Source organism: Diadema antillarum, unplaced genomic scaffold (genome assembly GCF_040938485.1).
Source record: "Diadema antillarum isolate AM-2024a unplaced genomic scaffold, OU_Dant_1.0 scf00000153, whole genome shotgun sequence".
NCBI classification, from domain to species: domain Eukaryota; kingdom Metazoa; phylum Echinodermata; class Echinoidea; order Diadematoida; family Diadematidae; genus Diadema; species Diadema antillarum.
The window spans coordinates 1,456,241-1,472,826 of NW_027271042.1; the positions used below are offsets into that span (position 1 = coordinate 1,456,241).

Consider the following 16,586-nt stretch of genomic DNA (forward strand, 5'->3'; position numbering starts at 1 on the left):
ATACAATGTGGTAATAAAGTTAATGTGTGGGTATACCTCTCGATATACCTCACATACATTTGTCTGTTTTTTTTTTTTTTTTTTTTGGGGGGGGGGGGGAGGCAGGTACACAGCGATCTTTGCGTGTGTGTGTGTACATGTGTGTGTGTGTAGTAAGAAATCATTCATAGTTTACCGGCTCGTCTTCTGAAGTTGTAACTGACCATTCTCCTCGGAAGTCCGGTGGATATTTGTCGGGTAGGTTTGGTGAAGAGATGCTCCAAATATGACGAAAACCTTCACACTGCCCGCAGCCTCCTGCGGCAAAAACATAAGAATCATACGTTTGTTCATAGTTCATTTTAGGGGTCTAGGCTTCTGGCAAACGATCAAAGCACCAATCCTTGTTGTTTCTTTATGAGAGAAGCAATTTCTGAGAAATATCGGATATATTTTGTCCTAAATGGCTAATAAAGCGATGCTCCGCACTCTTGAATGATGGAAAAAAAATCAAGCGATTATAAGTATTGATACTGATGTGTGACGTGCAAAAACGCCACAATTGATCCAGATGAAAATACATGTTGATAGTTATTTCTAAAGTCTATGAAAAATGCATTTTGTCAATGCAAATACATTTCGCCACTAACAGCAACGTGGCTAAACGCATTAAGGTTCATTCTATTTTCTAATATTTCTAATTCTCATTCTATTTGTCTATATTTGTAACAAAAAGCGTGTAAAGTCGTTTTATGAGTGAATCGGCTGATCTAGGGATCCATATTGAAATACTTCGGACATTTACAATATGCACTCAGAATGCATTTTAGACTTCAAGCGTACAAAACGTAAAACAGAATAAAAAAAGAAGAAGCACAATGTAAATATAGGGAAATGCAGGAAAAAAGTTGAGGTTACCGCAAAAAGAAAACACACACACACACACACACACACACAGCTACATTCCTTATCAAATTAATAAACGTAGTGTAATATTTAGATTTGTACGAGGTGGAAAAATCGTGTTTAATCGTAGTTGCGAGAGAAGTATTTTTATCTTCTTGTTGTGGTGGATTGTTTTAATCTGTTTGTTTGGAAAATGATAATGTCCGTTTCACTTTCTTTTTTAAGGTTTTGGTAGGAATGATTTGTTCATATGCTTTATGCTCTGCTTTCTATACTGATATTTGTTCTTTCCAGTGTTTAATGGACTAATTCCTATAAACGGAATCCAGTAATCAAGATTGTTTGAGCAGATGGAATAATATATGCATCTAATATGCATCCTATATAATGGTCTCCTATAGTCTCTCTTGGCAAGTATATCTGACTAGAGTGTGACAATTTGATTAAATTGGATGGAATAAAGCGTTTTGAGTAATTTAGATAAAACAGATTGATATCTTTCATGGGCTATAATAGATAATAAAAAATAAAGACTTAGCAATCAGTATTTCGTAACAAATTTCGTTTCTAAATGAAAATAATGTAGTAAACCGTGACTCAGAAAACAATTATTGTTTCAGTGAATATTGGTTTACTTTCTCTCGTTCGCTCACTTTGAATATGTCTGTCCCGCTCTCTTGCTCTCTTTTTTCATAACCACTCCGGTGTTTTAAGATTAATGGATGATTTGACAGTGACGCCAATAAGTATAACGATTTTCTTTTTGGAATTAAGGACGAAAACACAGATCACACACTCACATACACACATCATGTATTACCACGGTGCTTCCGACTCCTCTCAGAAATTTGTTATTAATGTTTATGCAAAAATGTGTCACCCTGGTGTATCTGACTCCCTTATGTAAGTTGCCACCTACCCTGAGCAAAATGTTATCCTTGTGTTTACACAAATGTGTTTCTACGGTGTTTTCGACCACCCCCAATAATTTATTGTCTGTTTGCCTTTGCAATTACCTCTCTGAACTGTTCAGTGCAATTGTGCCCTCCTATAGACTAGTAACAACCACATTCCCTACGCATTATGCTCACGCAGATACCGTTGAATTTTTGACATGCCTTGTTTTGCGTACGGAAACTGAACATTCTATAACTGTCTATTATCAGGGTAAATGTTCTTTCACCTATTTTCCTTTAAAATCCAACAGCAGATGTATTTTTGAGCACCTATTTTCTGTTAACAGCCTATCTGTATATTCACCTATTCTGTACCATGCACAATGATGAATCCAAATACCACTGTTAACTCGAACGCCGCTGCTGTTAGCATGCTTTATCCTCAGTCACTTGCTGATATGACACCAGTAATTTCAGTAAACAGCGAAGAGGGCGAAGATTCCGACATCGTCACTTTCTTAAATATGCAAACTTCTGAATTAAGACTAGATTTCGACTGTAACGATGCCGCAGTCCAAAATGTATTCACTCACTATCACACAGAGAATGCACTTCTTTCACTCACTCATAATGACGTAACTCAACTTTTTATTTCACATTTTAATATCAGAAGCTTAAATAAAAACTTTGATCAATTTCTTTCTTTTTTGAGCACGTTAAAAACCGAATATAATATTATCGGGCTCAGTGAAACTTGGTTAAAGGAGACATCACTCTCTTCGCTGCTTACAATAGACGGCTTTAGACTCATAACAAATAATAGAACATGGAAGAAAGGAGGAGGAGTCGGATTTTATGTGTCACAGAATTTAGATTGTGTTTTTTTTTTTTTTGGAAAAATATAGCGTGATGTCAGAAGTTTTTGAGAGTGTATTTATTGAGGTCAAAACTTTAAATAAAGGTAATATTATAATTGGGGAGATTTATCGACCACCCAGCTCAAACCCTGCTGAATTTTTAGAGTTATTTTGCGGCCTTATTTCGAGCAGTTATTTTGATAGTAAAACATGTTTTGTCATGGGTGACTTTTACCTCAATCTTCTTAATTACAATGATAATCTTATGTGCGCAGATTTTCTGAACCTAATGTTGTCGAAATCATTTATTCCCCTTACAAGAAAACCGATGATGTATCTACTCTTATTGATAACATTTTTGTAAATGACTTATTTTCTGACATCACATCTGGCATAATAGTTTCTGACGTCACTGATCATTTTCCAATCTATGTCCTTGTGTCAAATTTTATGACTGCTAATGTTTCTCACACCCACAATCCGGGTATTCGTGTAATGTCTGAATCCAACATCAATAAACTTAGGGAGAAATTAAATTCAGAAGATTGGTCCACTGTATACTCTCAAAGCGATACTGATTTAGCATTTGAAAATTTTATGAATATTTTGACCACTAACTATGAATCTAGTGTTCCTCTCCAAAGGCCTCACCATTCAAATTACAAAAAAGTACCTCGACAACCATGGGTAACAAAATCTCTTCTCAGGTCCATTAACCGCAAGAATAGTCTTTTTCATAAATATCGCAAAGATCCATGCCCTCGAAATAAATCCAGATATACTCGATATCGGAATATATTGACATCCTTAATACGTGTTGCTAAGCGGAATTATTTTTCGCGACAGTTTGTTAAATATAAACATGATGTGAAGAGTACGTGGAAGGTGATTAACGAGACACTCAAATACAAAACCAATACTGATCTTCGCAAATATATTTCGGCGGACGGCCGGAAGATTAACGATCCGGTTGTCATGGCGGAATCTTTTAATAATTATTTCGCAAGTCTTGGTCCACATCTTGCCAGTAAAATCCCGAAATCCCCAACTGAATATCACAGATATCTACGTAATAGGAATCCTCAATCAATATATTTTGAACCTATTGTTGAAGAAGAAATTGTTGATATCGTCAAGAATCTAAACGATAAAAAAAGGTTCAGGATATGATGGAATTACAAATTTTCTTTTAAAAAATGTTTTGAATCAAATCATTTCTCCTTTAACATACATTTTTAATCAATCTCTAGTTAATGGTAAAGTCCCCAATAAAATGAAAGTTGCAAAAGTTGTCCCTATCTTTAAGAAGGGACAGAAAGATTTGGAGAATAATTACCGACCAATTTCTTAATTGACTTCAATCTCTAAAATCCTTGAAAGGTTAGTTTACACGCGATTATTGAAATTTCTCACAAATCATAATATTTTATCAGATTCTCAGTTTGGTTTCAGAAAACATTATAACACAACCCATGCTTTATTTACTTTTATAGACAAAGTAGCTCATGCTATAGATAATTTTCAGCTTTTTCTTGATTTCTCTAAAGCTTTCGATACGATAGATCACGAAATTTTATTTTCTAAACTGTATCATTATGGAATTCGCGGGCCACCTCTCGAATGGTTTAAGAGTTACTTAACTGATAGAAAGCAATTTGTTAACATTAACGGCTATGATTCGCAGTTAAAACTTATTTCATGTGGAGTCCCACAGGGCTCCCTCTTGGGCCCACTTTTATTTATTTTATACATAAATGACCTTCAAAAATCTTCGCCAGTTTTATCATTTATTTGTTTTGCTGATGACACAAGTTTGTTTTTTTCACATCGAGACCCTAATACATTAATTGATATGATGAATACTGAGCTTAGGTCTGTGCAATCCTGGATTTATGCCAACAAATTATCCCTGGATATAGAAAAAACTTATTATATGGTATTCAGTAATTCTTTGAATGTTGTCCCACATGAGATCAAAATAAATGATATATGTTTAACGCATGTCAATAACGCAAAGTTTTTAGGGCTTTGGATTGACCGAGAATTATCCTGGAAAACTCATATTAATTTTGTAAGTAAAATTTTGTCCAGAAATATTGGAATTTTAAACAAGCTTAAACATTTGTTCCCTGTTTATATTTTGCAGAGTATATATTCTTCTTTATTATCTCCACACTTTAATTATGGAATTTTGGTGCGGGGAAATGCAATCAATTTACTATTAGATTCCCTTCTTCGTATTCAAAAGCTTGCAATAAGAATTATAAACCACACCGGATATTTTGCTCATACCAACTGTTTTTTTTCATCAAAACAGAATTCTGAAAATTCCAGACCTATGTTATTATAATCTTGGAAGTTTTTTATGTATAAACTAACAACTAATGAATTACCATCTGTTTTTATTCACATGTTCAAAAGAAATCGCTTTATTCATAGCTACCCCACTCGTCAGAGTGACCCTTATCACCTTCCCCGTACTCGCACTATTTTTGCAAAGAAAACAATTATGTTTACTGGACCCAGATACTGGAATGACCTCCCTCAAGATATTACTTCTTCCTTATCCTTAGTCACCTTCAAACGCAAACTAAAACGGCTGTACTAGTGGATAGACACTACCAGGCTCTTAGCAACATTTTTTTTAATACCCCCAGTCTTTTGTCTTTGTCTGCAGCTCCAAGCTATTTAACGATACCGTTATAGCACTTTGTGTGTGTGTGTGTAAACACGGCGAAATATGTACAGTCTCGTAAAAGCGATACTAAAGTATTCATGTGGTTCGATAGTTCGTTTTTTAATACTGATTTTGCACTGGTACAATTTAAGTTGGTCGAGATAAACATGTCCGTTCTCCCTATAATTTCACGCCTATAAATTCGGGAACCTACAGTTTTTACAAGCATCATTGCTTTTATGTAAGCCCCTTCATATTTCTGACATTTATTTGTGATATCCTCAGATGATAACGACCATTTATATTTGTGTGTCATGTTTGTTGTCTTTTTTTTTCAAACATAAGATATGGTTGTATATATTTTGTACTTTTGTTTTATTGTCAATCATTTTGTAATCCCATCACTGAGAAAGTGGAAATATGAAATAAACTTGAACTTGAACTTGAACATCAGCCAAAATACTATCTTTGATCATTATCAAAATATCCATCACCGTTTTAGGTTTGTTTGTTCATCAGTCTATTTGTCTGTGTTGTTTTTGATATGATATTGTTTGTAATAGAAAAATATATTGCGGATTTGAGTAAATGACCGGATATTTGGTATATATGAAGTAATAGTGAGGATTTAACTGATTTATCAGTTTTTGAGCCATAATTTTTATGATTGTTATAGCAGAGACGGGTAGATTTCGCTTTTACTTTTTTATTTCGAATATTGTTTTGTTATGGTAACCGCATTTTTTTTTTATAAAGAAAAACAATGAGTATGGATTGAGTTGATCTCTTTTTCATTTCAGATTTTTGATTTGAGATATAGTTGTTGTTTTTTTCTGATGGATGTAGTTTTTTGATATGTAGGCCTAAAAGATATGCTTTATTTATGTTGAAGGATAAGCTGTCATGATGATAATAATTGTTTAAAAGAAAAGAAAGAAATATTGTTTATTTTATTGAAATTTGGCACACGTGATTAATGTGATGTTTAGGTGTGATTTTTCTTTTTTAAATCAAAATTAATATATGAAGATGAAATAGTAATGTAATTTTTTTAAATGACTAGTGGTGTAATGATATGTTGACAGTGAATTTTTTCCCCTTTTCCTCATTTCTTCTTTTTTCGTTTTTCTTTTCTTTGTGAAAAAGTAATCCGAGTATTGATGGGCTGGTACCTTCACTGATTTCATTATCAGTTGTAATAGTAATTATTTTTTTTATTCAGTGTTGAGCAGTGTTGCCATGTTGACAGGATAATTTTTATCTCCTTTTTCTTTTCGTTTTTGTAAAAGCAAATTCAGAATTGATTGGGCTGGTACCCTCATAGATTGATCAGGTACCCTCATAGATTGATCACTTCTTGTGATTTAACACATGTAGCCACTGTAATATTTGTTCTTTTTTATGTCATGTCGTTATATCATTGTTTGTACAGAGCACCGAAATAATCTGTCTGTTTTAATAACTATGGTTGTAAAACATGTGCAATTCAGCCTTTGGCTGCCAGACATGATTTTTAATAAAACGTGTTCAATTCAATTCAAAATAAAGTGACTACTCTGACGTGTCACCTATATCAGTAGTATTTCTGGCTGTTTGTAAGTAGGATAGGAAATAAGGAGAGTGTATGTACGGATAAAAAGAAACACATGTACATGATATGCGACACAATTTGATGGATCCATCGAATCAGTGTAACGCTTTATAAAACGTGCCTGCACCTTAACGTGTATTTATAACATCGGCTTAGTTGACATTTAAAGTTTATTCTGTGGTGTCATTGTTAATAATCGTCCAATCTGAAAAGCAGTATAGATAATCCCAGCTTTATCCACCAGAATCCATATCCATAACCTAAGTCGCACCGGCATTGCTTACGAAGAAATAAAAAGAACAAGTTGATAAAGGCAGGGTTTTATTCGTTGAATCTCAGAGTTTTAAAGATATAGGCCTACATATTAAGTTCGATCTTTCTTAGAATAATAGAAAGTAGAAAGTAATGATTTGGAAAGTAGGAAAGTAGAAATAATTTGTAAATCATACCACGAATGTGATTGCCGAGGACGAGGCTGATAAGTGTCAGGCGACAGACAAGGAGTGGGCTTCCCATCGCACCGGGGTGAGAGGAGGATCTCAGCAGAGTCTTATGAACCTTAACGACGGTTGCCCTGCAACTTCGGCTGACTTAAAATACCAATACGAGGCGATCTTATTCATGAAGATCTTTTTATACGTTTGGATTGCGCCCGCGCGCTGGTGCACCGCAATTTCGTCAGAGCGCCTTTTTCGGCAGCAAGTATGTTCTTATCCTTGCTATCTTTTCACTCTCCTTATTAGCATATAACGTGAGAGGGGGTTGGACCAATCTCTTACCTGCACTAAGCTAGAATGGATTGAGATATTTTCCACTTGAGTAGGACATAGCAGCAAACTCAAAACATATCGCAGAATAAAAAGCTATAATCTTCCACTCAAGCGAGTACAAACAGCGCATCAATGTAGGGGGCATCGTTGAATGCGCAACTCACGAATTTCCCCTCACATCAGGGAGATCCAAGTACGGATCCAAAGAAAAAAAAAAAAGATCTTTCTTTCCTTCGGCATTGCTAACTTACAAGTTATCTTAAAAGTTCTGAAAATAAAACACAAAAAGTGTTTTACGAGTATAACTTTCTCTGTTATACGAATTAGCAGAAATAATATCACGTGACAAAGTTAATCTCGAATGTCAAGTGAATGATTTAGTTCATTGTTTGTGTTAAAGAAAAACAAGTACCATCTATATTTCTTGCTCTTCCAACCACTTCATGCTATAATAGGGACTGTTCCTTGAAACAGACATGATCATCATCATAAACACACTAAAGATTAGTTATAGTTAAAGAATAACAAATTGTTGGGAATTCTCGAATTTGCAGTTTCAACAACAAGCAGATTTGAACAATAATTAGGTCTATCAGAATGGCATTGGTCTAATGAGAGACTAGTTCTGCCAATGATCCTTACGGAGGACCAACAACCATAGTAAGCTTACAACTACATAGAAGTTCTTTAACCCTTTCTGTGACAGAGACTTTGGACAGTGTGTTCAATACTTTGATGTCTCCAGTGCCAACCAGCACTCACTAGACACATAATAGGGTTAAATGAGATTATTATTACACGGTTAGATGTTTAGATGTAGATTATTATACACGCAGCAATTCCTTTTTCATTCACAAACGACTGGGGAGCTAAGACTGATCATAACCGACTTGGTACATGGATGAGTTTCAGAGCCCGTGTGTACAATCCAATAGTATTGAAATCATCCTGTATTGTTCTTCCTTTGATGCATTTTAAAAGAAAGGCGTCGACAATGAATTGAAACTTGCAGCTCATATCCTACGAATGGGACATTGATGAATGGGAAATAATGGACCCTGCTAACTGGTTAATCAGCCATTGATGATTTTCTTTGAACGCACTAGACAATAGTGGACGTGACAGCATCATTTTCTTTTATTCGTTACAACAACAAAAGAAACTCAGCAGTTATATCTTCAAACATTCAAAAACTTTAGGAAATCTATATATGAAATTCAAAGGGATTTTTATCAGAGAAGTGGAGGAAGGGCAAGAAAGCTTTCGAGCAGCTTTTCTCTTCTTTTTTCTCCTCCCAAATGAAAATGCATCCTCTCGTTCGAGCCTCAAGTAATTGTACAAAATGGTCGAGAAGCTATTTAAGAGCACTAAGTGCTTTGTTATTCTTCCTGCTCATATGTGCTATAATAATTCAATCACGATTTTTTGAGTCGCAAATAATTTCAACTCACAGCACAAAGACATTCCTTCCACTCTTCTCAAAAGCTCGTTTGCCTTCCTGCCTCCTTCTCTTCCTCTTCATCATTGCTTACTGAAGAAAGAAAATGTCAGCAGGGAGGGGACCTCCCTGAACAATCGTATAGAGTTTTCACATGCTATAAAGCGCTCAGTCATCAGAGCAAGCAAGAAGGGTGTAAGTAAAATCACACAAACTGCAGTAGTACTCGAAAGTGGCGTTGACCTCATGAGGAAAAACATTCAGAATCTATAAACTTTTTCTGAAAGCGGCTAGTCAAGTGCTCTGTCATTGTGCTAGAAAAGTGATTTTTTTTTTGTGGAATTCACTTATTATTTTCTCTATATTGTTGTCATAACATCTAGTAGTCTCGTCATCCAGAGGTTCCAACACAAAAATTTTAAAAATTCATAACTTTTGCATCGATTGTCCGATTTTCCTCAAACTTTCACTGATGTGTTCTACTATTAAATGTTGCTCCTTTTACTAAATCCATATTTCTCTTTGGGTGTTGGGGCCCACAAAGCGTAAGCGACCCCAAGTCCCATGATAGGCAGGCGGGTGTGCGGTACGTGTACGGGCGCTCGAACAGTTCTGGTCGAGGCGAGGATTTAGCTTTTAACGTTTTGCGAGATATTCAGAAACCACTCTATGGGATGTCAAAGAGCACGCAATTCTAAGGGGTATGAAAAGTTTATTTAATGAAAATCGCTTTTGATATGGCTTAGATATCCAAAAACAAGGTGAAACAAAGAGATACTAATAGAGTTGTGGCCTGTCACCTTTTATTTTTTTCCACTTTTTTGGATATCTCAGCCATTTGAAAACCAATTTTCATCAAATAAACGTTGAATCCTTCTTAAAATTACATGTTCTTTCATATTTCATAAGAGGTTTCTCATTATCTCACTTAGGAATTTTCAAAACATGAATCCCTCACCTCAACCAATACTGTACAGTCCCTTTAATAATACACGTGAGGTTTTTTTTGTTTTTTTTTTTTTTTTTTCGTGCCAGGATAATTACCCCCCGAGGGCAATCTGGTTCGTAATAAGGTCAGAGTAAAGATTAGGATTTGGTTTAGGTTAAGGATTAGGATTAGGTTCAGGATTAGGATTAGGGTTGAGGTCAGGGGAAGGGTCTGGGGTAATTGCCCAGGGGGTAATTGCACTAGACCCATTTTTTGCCCCCTCAGTCATGCATTTGTTGTTGTTATGTCGGACAGGCCTGGGAAAAGCCTCTGGCTGATAGGACATCAAGGGTTAACCTTTGAAGTGAGAATATGCATAAACGTTGAATAATCAAAATTAATAGATCCCAATTATAAGAATAAGCGATAAAATACGATGCCATCAGAGCAACAATTTGATCAATTAGAACAACTTTTAGTCAGCAACGAATTCTTTGACAGCAATCTGGCCGTATGTATATAGGCTTAAATACTATGTTCTGAAATGAATATGATTACAAGTAATTATACACTCATGACATCATCATTTTGACTACAGTTCAAGTCTCCGTGATAAAGACAACAGAAATCCATTTCTACTCACAAGAAGTTTATATTATTTATTCATGCAAACAGTACGGTGCATATTTAATTATAAAAAAGCATTGACCCGAAACGAAGAAACTCTGTCACATAATCATATTATTGTGAGCAATATTTGAGATCAGGTCGAGGATTGCTAATCAATCTCAATTCATACAGCCGGTATACTCAAAATCTGAAGTCATACCCGCACATTAGACATCAAACATCATAGATCTGTCCATACCAAGAAGGTCATACAACTTTTGTACATGTAATTGAAATGACCGACTCATCTATTTGATAATTACTTACAAAATATCGTTTCCAACATAATTGCTGTAACTAGCATTGTAAATGTCGTTGAAATATTACACTAATCTTTTTTTAGATAATAGTGCAATGACTTACAGTTAAATCCGTGAAGACACATGAACAAGATGAAGAGTTTATCAAGGTTTTTTTTTTCTTTCTTTCCTTCTTTTTGTGCTTGTGACGTACCACTGATATTGTATTACCTGTATGAAAGATATCATGGCAAATGGCTCGTATAAATTGTATAATGCACTAGATAGGTCTCTGCAGATTTCGAGAAAACGCCACTGTCTTTGGCAAGATAATGTGTGGATAAGTGTAATAATAATTCTACCAGCCGTTTATATCTTAGTTTTGGAAAAATAAAGAGAAAAACAAATATTGCGAGCTTCGTGCTCCTTCCAACTCTAGTCACCTTACATGCAGGGTGGTGCTTAATACCATCCAAATAACACTTCATGTTTTGATGCTCCTATAAAGTTTACAGACTAGCTGGGTTTTCTTCTAAGTTTACATAACCATCAGTGAATATCATACCTATTTATGAAATATTCTTGGAATTTATCATGCATTCATCAGTTGAAATACATTTTATCTGCACTTTTCTTCATTCTTTTTTTTATTTCAGTTAGTTTTTAACGAGCTTTCACTCCATGAGGAGCGTTAATTCTTGGTATCGCAATATGTGCAGAAAAATTATGTGCACGCTGAAGAGCCCTGTCACAGATGCACTGTGGGATTCCTTGGTTATATTGTCGCTTCCGGTTGTCTCGCGCGCGTCCCAGTTCTCATACGATTCAATGGAGTTATTTGTCTGCTTTTACGTTGTTACTCCTTTTTTTTTTCTTGGCTATAATTCAGCTTTAAAAGAGTTGAGAATTTCTAAATTTTACTGATTTGCGGTCATTAAAGTCATGGCTCACAACTGCAAGGCTTCAGTGTGCTGGTCACATGATGGAAAGCGAAGAAATCTTCAACCAAAACTACCCCTGGATAAAGACAGGACGTGACCTGAGTGCATATGCAGTCAAAAGCGGGGCAAGTTTGTCCCTGTGCATGAGTATCCCATAATGCCTCTAAAACGCTGCTCTGCGCACCGAACCTAGGTATTGGCGATACCGAGAATTGGGACTGATTGAAAACCAGACAGTCTCACCAACTTAAAGTTATTTAAGGGCCCCTGTAATCCAAATGCATGTTGATTTGCGTGGACTCATGATACCCTCAACATCACTTTTGCGGTGAAACCAATATCTATTTAGAAACATACCATTATCTTAACAAGTTTTTCTTCTATTTTTCTTCATATTACTTGGGAACGCCAAAAAAAAAAAAAAAAAAAGAAATCTTTCGAAACCAGTATTCCTCAGATGACCTCATCTGTCAATCATTGCTAAATTACTGAAATGTTTAACAAGAGACATTGGAATGCACCTTCCCCTCAACTCAGCATAACTTGCATGTTTCTGTATTATCAATGTGACTAACAAAAGAGTAATCTGAAGAAAAATAGAAGAAAAAAAATCGTTAAACTATATGGAATGTTTCTAGAGATTCGTTTCACGCAAAAGTGGTGTTGAGGCGTATCCGGGCAATTACCCCCAGAGGGCAATTACCCCGCGGCTAAATACTGGTTAGTAGTAAGGTTTATTGCGTTAAGATTAGGGTTGGGATGAGGTTTAAGGTTAGGAGTTTGGGTTAGGGTTAGGATTATAATTAGGGCCAGAGGAAGGGGCCGGGGTAATTGCTCAAGGGATAATTGCCCTATACAGACCCATGTTGAGGGCATCATAAGTCAACACAAATTAACATGCATTTGGATTTCACGGAACCTTTTTAAGTGATGGCCACACGTCTGTGAACGAGGTGTTTATAATCTGTTCTCACTGCGTGAAGTAGTTCTTATAAATCAGAGAACAAGGAGAACGTTTCAGGAGTTTGTACAAATTTCCTGCACGTAGTATCGATTTTAATTAGACTATTGAAACTTTGTTCGTTTATTTCTTTTTATCCCATACACACACCGAAAATACACAGTACTTGGTATGTCAGTTCGAGGTTCTATTACCTTCTCATACTAAAGAAGCGTTAATGATGTATTCAACATAATTTATCGTAGTCTTCATACACGTCGTAGGGTGTCTCATGTGCCTAAAAATATTTTTCCATTACTGATGATTCCTTTTCCCTTCTTTACCCGTCTCTTTCTTTTAATTAAAAAATAATGTACACATAATGATTAGAAAAGAGTTCAACTTTATCCACTGCCAGAATGTCCAAAGCCGTAATTGTAACAGAAGAATTAGGATGCGGTGAATCTTGAAGGCTTGTTTTTTTTTCTTTGAATTTCTGTTTACGAGACATGGCGTCCACCATTGTGTACAGGTAAGGGTTAATTGATTAGTTAATAGGTAGGACAAAGACCACTAGCCAGGCGTAGACGTCCGAGCTGAGTGTGACAATGTTACTCTGGACTAGTATTCCTAGAATGATGATAGGCATCCAGCAAAAGAAGTCCGTATACCCGACCAAGAGTGACATCTTAGCAGCCATCTTGATTTCAGCTCCTTCACTGTTTCTGCGTCCCGCCTTGTTCATGGTAACCCGCACCCAAATGAAAATGATGATGTAAGTGATGAGTACGACGGAGAAACAAAAGAAGTTGACTCCAAGGAACAGGACGATGGAAAACTGCCAAGTTGACTCCGATGCCGCCGCAACGGTGGCATACCGCGCAACACCAATCTGAGCGAATGTGCGTTCGTCAACGATGCTATTGAGTCCAGAATTCTTGCGAATCAATGGCAGGCCCACACAAACGTCACTCAGTCCATAAGCGTCGGGGTTGAGGTAATTCAGTACAACAGCAAAGATGCTCAGGAGGAGGGCCAGTCCCCAGGTCGCTCCTTTAACCGCACGAGCTGATTTTACACTATGAAAGGCGATGTTCACTGAACGGAAAGAGAACGCAAATGACTCGTTCGAGGCTGATGATGGTAATCAAGAAAACTGACGTCTCGCTGCTGAGTACAGAGATGAAGCCCGCCGCCTGACAAATGCTGCTGGGTCGCCACTCTTCGGCCCGCCCCTCCCAGAAGTAGGAATCCGAAATGACGATGTCCATAATGGCTAGGATCAGGAGGTAGATTCCCATTAAGAAGTCAGAGATTGCAAGATTCAAAATTAGGACGGACTGGACTTTGGCCTTGTTATGTGAAAACTTGATTCGCAGTCTCTGAACAATTACGTAGGAGTTTCCGATAAGTGCGCTGATCCCAAGAATCCAAATGAATATCTTGATAGGAGGATTCTGTAGGAAAGTCATTCGACAGGTGAAGAGGGGGTGCGCTGGTTCCCCCCAACGTACACACAGAGTCTCCTGGAGATATGCAACATATGCGTGGGTCGTAGACGTTTCTAAAAATGAAAGGAATATAGTCTGGTGCCAAGTCAGATTTTGGGCCTAACCTTGTTTCACCTGTCTGCCCGATGTTATTTGATGGTTTTCCCCTATTTCGAGGGTGCGGAATCCGAATCTGAATAATGCAACTCTTGCATCCTTGAGGGTTTTTGAAATATTCAAGAAGGCCGCAAATATGGCCGCCAAAATTCCGAAATTTTCTTATGAATGGTGAAAAATCGGACAGGAAAATTAAGTTGTACCGTATTTCGAGGGTTGTGTATATTAACTTTTAGATGATAAAAAGTTGAAAAGATTTGATGGTTTTATCCTATTTCGAGGGTGATGAATCCGAAAGTGAATATGACAACTTTGGATCCCTGAGGGTTTTTGAGATATCCAAAATGGTAGCCAAAAATTGAAATTATGATATAAAGTCTTTCCGTTAAAAAAAAAGAGAATAAATTTATATATTTGTCCTATTTCGAGAGTGCTGAATCCGAATCTGGTTGATGCAAGTATTGTATCAATGAGGAGGTGTTTTTTTTTTCTTCTAAATCCAAGTTTGCTGCCAAAAAGAAAAATTCCCATTTAAGTATATATTTCCTAGAAATTGTGTATAAATGAATACGACATTAATGTTGTTACACTTTACGAGGGTGCTGAATCCAAATGATTGATGCAACTCCTGCATCCAAGATTTTTTTGACGTATTCAGTATTCTTATATCCATTTTGACAGCCATTTTAAAGGGGCATTTCAGACGATTTTCATAATTTCACATCAAGTAGTATATAAATCATCAGCTCCATGTATACACTAGTGAAATTTATTGTGGTTCTTGAACAGAAAGAAAAACAAACAATGCTCTGAAAAACCAAGAACGAACAAAGATGATGACATAGGAACCTCACACAATTCAGAAATGTAGCAATGTAATCCATTTCAATATAACGTGCTTTACAAGTTTACCTGTGTAGAATTATGCATGTTTAATTCTTTTGTTCTGCTTCCTTGAGCCCCTACTCATGCATCATTGTATTGAGGTTGCCATGTCATCGTTCTTGTTCATTGTGATTCGTCATAAATTTTGAAAACACTCCTATTCCTCGTCATCATCGCTACAAATTCTGAAACAAGCTACCAAGTAGTTATAACCAATTGTTCATATCGTCTGTTGAGAATGAGAAGGGCGTTAAGTGATCTTGAACACTATGGGTTTTGTGGCAACTTAACGCCCTTATCATTCGCAACCGACGATATGTGAAAATCTGATAATCATCCGGAGGTCTCCTTTAAATATCTCAAAAGCCTCCATAATGCAAGAGTTGCATAAACCAGATTCGGATTGAGCATCCTTGAAATAGGGTGAAACCATCGATTTGTTTCCAATTCATTCATATTTTTACAAGGAAATACTTTATCAATATTTCAATTCTTGACGGCCATTTTGGATAACTCAAAAACCCGAGGTATGCAAAAGCTTTTTGTTTTTCATCAAGGCTCGGATTCAGCACCCTTGAAGTAGGTTGAAACAATTAAATTTTCGATTTTTTTTTCTCCATGAGAAGGAAATGGGAATTTCAATTTTGGGCAACCATCTTGAATACCTCAGAATCCCAAAGGATGCAAAGGTTGCATCATCCACATTCGGATTCCGCACCTTTAAGATTTAATTTCTTTTTTTTTTTCTTTCTTTCTTTCTTTTTTCCCCTTCCCAATTCCCTTCCCAAGTACTGGAACGATCTCCCCATAGAACTCGCAGGTTGTTTGTCTTTGTCGACCTTCAAATACAAATTAAGACATAATTTATTGAATAATTACATTGCGTAATTCCATTGAAATTTCCTTCTTTCTTGTTTATGTGCCTTTTCCTGCTGTGTTAGTTGTTGTCATTGAATAAACGGAAGTGCAGAAGAATTCGTTGAGAGTTTGCCGCAGTCGTTTCCAGAAATTCCAAAAGAAAATCAGTCTTGAACCGTCGACCATCTACATTTGTATACAAATTTTTGATCATCATTAAACCCTAGACGACTATGGGAGACGTCATCCGGTGTCAGAATTCACGACAATGTCATGAAACCATAGGAAGAGGGTGGGGGTATTGACGATCCATTGTAGTCTTTACATTGTGGGGGTATTTGGTATCCCAGACCACGAACAAGAACGCGGTCTCCTTTAGTTTGTAATGCAATCCGCTTGCATAAG

General features: G+C 36.4%; 1 pseudogene; it reads right to left on the reverse strand.

The window, feature by feature from the left end:
- Positions 1-160: 160 nt before the first annotated feature.
- On the reverse strand, positions 161-15,412 carry LOC139721962 (G-protein coupled receptor GRL101-like; annotated as a pseudogene).
- Positions 15,413-16,586: the final 1,174 nt, after the last annotated feature.